Source organism: Apium graveolens, chromosome 1 (assembly GCF_009905375.1).
Source record: "Apium graveolens cultivar Ventura chromosome 1, ASM990537v1, whole genome shotgun sequence".
NCBI classification, from domain to species: Eukaryota; Viridiplantae; Streptophyta; class Magnoliopsida; order Apiales; family Apiaceae; genus Apium; species Apium graveolens.
The window spans coordinates 44,775,112-44,780,732 of record NC_133647.1 but is presented as its reverse complement, the minus strand read 5'-3'; the positions used below and the strand labels follow the sequence as shown (position 1 = coordinate 44,780,732).

The window sequence follows — 5,621 nt, the reverse complement described above, 5'->3', positions numbered from 1 at the left end:
GGCCTAAAATTGATGACTTTCAGTCAAGCATTCTTCATCCGGCTATCCAAGCTAACACCTTTGAAATCAAGCCAGGCACTATTCAGATGGTACAGAACTCTGTTTCTTTCGGAGGAGCTGCGACTGAAGACCTCAACATGCACATAAGGAATTTTGTCGAGATCTATAGTACTTTCAAATATAATGGTGTGACTGATGAGGCTATCAAGCTGAGGCTTTCCCATTCTCACTGAGGGATAAAGCTAAGGACTGGTTACATTCTGAACCAGCTGGGTCCATCACTACTTGGCAAGATCTTGCGTAAAAGTTTCTGGTGAAGTTTTATCCAATGGCCAAGACTGCTGCTATGAGGAGTGCTCATACTCAGTTTGTGCAGCAACCTACAGAATCTATGTGCGAAGCTTGGGAATGCTACAAGGAAATGTTGAGAAAATGTCCACATCATGGAATGCCCGATTGGATGGTGATCACTGGTTTCTATAATGGTTTAGGGGCCCAATCTCGGCCCATGCTCGATGCAGCAGCTGGAGGCGCCTTGTGGGCCAAAAGCTATACTGAGGCTTATAATCTTATTGAGACTATGGCTGCAAATGAGCATCAAAACCCAACTCAAAGGATGATGTCTGGGAAGGTAGCAGGTATTCTGGAAGTCGATGCAGCCACCGCTATTGCCGCGCAGCTCCAAGCGTTGTCTATGAAGGTCGATTCTCTAGCTACCTATGGAGTCAATCAAATAGCTATGGTCTGTGAGCTTTGTGCAGGTTCTCATACTACGGATCAGTGTTCTCTTGTTAACAAATCTGTTCAGTATGTGAACAATTATCAGCGACAACAGTAGCTTGTGCCAGCTACTTATCATCCTAACAACAGAAATCATCCATATTTTAGTTGGGGTAATAATCAGAATGCTATTCATCCACCATATCAGCAAGGTGTGAGTAAACAGTTCAATCCACCTGGATTTCAGCAACCACAGCAGTATGCTCAAAGGCAATCATATCCTCAACAGGGAGGTGCAGCTGCACCCACTAGTGCTGATTTTGAGGAACTTAAGCTGTTATGCAAGAGTTAGGTGGTGTCGATCAAGACCTTGGAAAATTAAATCGGTCAAATAGCCAATGCAGTGCTCAATCGCCAACCTGGCACACTTCCTAGTGACACGAAAGTGCCAGGCAGGAAGGAAGCTAAAGAGCAAGTCAAGGATATTACCTTAAGGTCTGGGAAAGTTGCTGATGCTGAAAAGGTAAAAGAAGGAGAAGCTGAAGTTGGAGATGAAGAAGTTAAGAAAAAAGAGAAAGCGGCGGAACCAAGGAAGACTACTGTTGAACACACTCTGCCTGAGGGTAATACAGGGGAGAAATAGCTCTATCCTCCACCACCTTTCCCTAAGAGATTGTAACAACAAAAGCTGGATAAGCAGTTCAGTAAGTTTATGGAGGTGTTCAAGAAACTTCACATCAATATACCTTTCGCTGAGGCTCTGGAGCAAATGCCTAGTTATGCGAAGTTTATGAAGAGTATTCTTTCAAGGAAGGTGAAACTGGATGACCTTTAGACCGTTGCTCTAACAGAAGAATGCAGTGCTGTGCTGCAGCAAAAGTTACTTCCAAAGCTTAAAGATCCAGGTAGCTTCACCATTCCTTGCACCATTAGCAAGTTATCTTTTGACAAATGCCTTTGCGATTTGGGAGCAAGCATCAATCTGATGCCGTTGTCAATCTTTAAAAAGTTGGATTTGCCTGATCCAAATCCCACCTACATGTCTCTACAATTGGCTGATCTTTCTATTACTTACCCAAGAGGCATAGTGGAGGATGTACTAGTCAAGGTGGATAAGCTCTTCTTTCCTGCAGATTTTGTTATTCTGGATTTCAAGGAAGATAAGAAGATTCCCATAATCTTGGGAAGACCTTTCTTGGCTACTGGCCGTACCTTGATAGATGTGCAGAAAGGTGAACTTACGATGAGGGTGCAGGATCAGAATGTGACCTTCAATGTATTCCAAGCAATGAAATTCCCTACAGAAGATGAGCAGTGCTTAAAAGTGGATTTGATTGATTCCGCGGTTACTTCAGAACTCGATCATATGCTAATGTCTGATGCATTAGAAAAGGCCTTAGTGGGGGATTTTGACAGTGATGATGAGGATGGCAATGAGCAATTATAATATCTTAATGCTTCTCCCTGGAGGGGAAAGCTGGACATGCCGTTTGAATCTCTTGGTACTTCTGACCTCAAAAATGCTAAAAGAAAGCTCAAACCATCAATTGAGGAAGCACCCACCTTGGAGCTTAAGCCATTGCCTGAACACTTGTGGTATGCTTTTTTAGGTGATGCATCTACATTACCTATTATTATTGCATCTGACCTTTCAGGTAGTGAGGAGGACAAACTCTTAAGGATTTTGAGAGAATTCAAATCGGCTATTGGATGGACCATAGCAGACATCAAGGGGATCAGCCCTTCATATTGCATGTATAAGATTCTGCTCGAGGAGGGTAGTAAGCCAACTGTTGAGCAACAGCGCAGACTTAATCCTATCATGAAAGAGGTGGTCAAGAAAGAAATTCTGAAGTGGCTGGATGCAGGAATCATTTATCCTATCTCTGACATTTCTTGGGTGAGCCCCGTGCAATGTGTGCCTAAGAAATGAGGTATTAATGTGGTAGCAAATGAGAAGAATGAGCTCATCCCCACTCGAACAGTCACAGGATGGAGAGTATGCATGGACTACTGAAAGTTGAACAAGGCCACGAGGAAGGATCACTTCCCTCTTCCGTTTATTGATAAGATGCTTGACAGGTTGGCTGGTCATGAGTATTATTGTCTTCTGGATGGCTACTCGGGGTATAATCAGATTTGTATTGCACCAGAGGATCAAGAAAAGACTACCTTCACTTGTCCATTTGGCACGTTTGCCTTTCACATAGTTTCGTTTGGGTTATGTGGCGCACCGGCCACTTTTCAGAGATGTATGATGGCTATATTCTCTGACATGATTGGCAATAATGTTGAGGTGTTCATGGACGACTTCTCCGTCTTTGGACATTCGTATGATGAATGTTTGAATAATCTTCGTGACGTGCTCAAAAGGTGTGTGGAAACTAATTTGGTGCTCAATTGGGAAAAATGTCATTTTATGGTGTGTGAAGGCATTATTCTTGGGCATAAGGTCTCTAGCAAGGGTCTTGAGGTGGACAAAGCCAAGGTGGGAGTCATTGAAAATCTTCCACCACCTATTTCTGTGAAATGAATCCGTAGTTTTCTTGGTCATGCGGGTTTTTATCGGCGTTTCATCAAGGACTTTTCGAAGATATCTAAGCCGCTGTGCAACTTGCTTGAGAAGGATGTGTCTTTCAAATTTGATGATGAATGTTTGACGACATTCGAGACTCTTAAGAAGAGTTTGATCACTGCACCAGTTATTACAACACCAAATTGGACAGAGCCTTATGAGATGATGTGTGATGCGAGTGATTATGCGGTAGGCGCAGTTCTTGGGCAGCGCAAGAATAATCTCTTTCATATGGTCTACTATGCTAGCAAGACCTTAAATGGGGCCCAAATGAACTACACCACTACTGAGAAGGAGCTTTTGGCTATAGTCTTTGGTTTCGAAAAATTTCGATCTTATCTGCTTGGGACAAAAGTGACAGTATTCACTGATCATGCGGCCATTCGCTATTTGGTTTCCAAGAAGGATTCGAAGCCGAGACTCATTCGTTGGGTGCTCTTACTACAGGAATTTGAGTTAGAGATCAAGGATCGAAAAGGTACTGAGAATCAAGTAGCTGACCATCTCTCTAGATTGGAGAATCCCGAGTCTACTTCATATGATAAGATATTGATCAATGAATCTTTTCCGGATGAGTAGTTGTTCGCAGTTCAGGAGGAAGAGCCATGGTTTGCAGATATTTTGAATTATCTTGTCAGCAATATAATGCCTCCTAATTTGACCACAGCTCAAAAGAAGAAGTTTCTGCATGAGGTGAAGTGGTATATGTGGGATGAACCATATTTGTTTAGACAGGGAGCTGACCAGATCATCAGGAGATGTATCCCATTCTGTGAGACGGAGGGGATATTACGAGACTGCCACTCCACAGTTTATGGAGGACACTATGGTGGTGAGAAGACGGCAGCTCGTATTCTGCAAGCAGGTTTTTTCTGGCCTACCTTGTTTAAGGATGCTCATCAATTTGTTTTAAGGTGTGATCGTTGCCAAAGAGTGGGAAATTTGACAAGAAAGGATAAGATGCCGTTAAATGTGATGCTTGAAGTCGAGGTCTTTGATGTTTGGGGAATCGATTTCATGGGGCCTTATGTCTCGTCCTGCAACAATCAGTACATCTTGCTGGCAGTCGATTATGTCTCAAAATGGGTAGAAGTCAAAGCTCTACCGACAAATGATGCAAAGGCAGTGTTGAATTTTCTTCATAAGCAGATTTTCACAAGGTTTGGAACGCCTCGAGTAATCATAAGTGATGAAGGGTCACATTTCTGCAACCGTAAGTTCACTTCTATGATGCAGCGTTATAACGTGAATCATCGAGTTGCTACGGCCTATCATCCGCAAACAAATGGTCAAGCAGAAGTATCTAACAGAGAGATCAAGCGCATTCTAGAGAAGGTTGTTTGTCCGTCAAGGAAGGATTGGTCTTTAAAGCTCGATGAAGCTGTTTGGGCTTACAGAACAGCATACAAAACTCCACTTGGTATGTCTCCATTTCAACTGGTGTATGTGTGGCGCCCTCCAAACCCGGGTCAGAAGTTTGGGGTCCACACACACACCTTAATTATAACCTGCTTATAACAATAATAAAGATAATAATAATATATGCAGTGACCCTACTTACCAACCACCACGGACCGCAACAGGTTAAAGTATGCACACAAGCCACACACACTAATATATTACAAACTGTTCAAATCCCAACTATTTCAAACTCAAACTGAGTATTAAACATTATTACAAACTTTTACAAACTTAAATTATTTCAAAAGAAACCAACAAGCTCAGTTTCCTCAACCTGAACCCCTAGCTCTCGCGCTGGACTGGGGATCCTCTTTACCAACTGGTTCCTTTTTAACTGGAAAGAATATAAACAACATCGCACAAATGAGCTACTAGCTCAGCAAGTCACAATGACAAAACTGAGAATAATGATCATCAGATGAATATGGTTATGATATCAAGTGAATAATGGATTATGATTTAGAATTGGATATTATACTTTTAATTTAAAAACCAAGGTTAGGCTGCTGATCAGTCACGCACTAACCCCGAGCAAGGCACACAGCATTGCTCTAACTACTGGATCCAAGACACACATTGGCCTAACTTGACCATTATATGGTCTGACCACGAATCTGGTCCACAATTTTATAAAAACAATCCAATTCTAACATAATAACAGAATATGCAATAATAAACAATAACTGAAATCATTAACAACAATAAATGTTTAATAATGAAAGGGTTTAAATCCTTGTAAGGATCAACAAGGTACTTTCAAAGCTTGAATGTTGGGTATTGAAAGAATTGGATAACAAAGGAAACAACATTTCATGGTTTCAAGGATTTGGTCTTTCAAAGCATAAGATATCATGGATTGAGTATA

General features: G+C 41.8%; 1 pseudogene; it reads right to left on the bottom strand.

Moving 5' to 3' along the window:
* Positions 1–359: 359 nt before the first annotated feature.
* Positions 360–450, bottom strand: LOC141680268 (small nucleolar RNA R71; annotated as a pseudogene).
* Between the last annotated feature and the right edge of the window lie 5,171 nt (positions 451–5,621).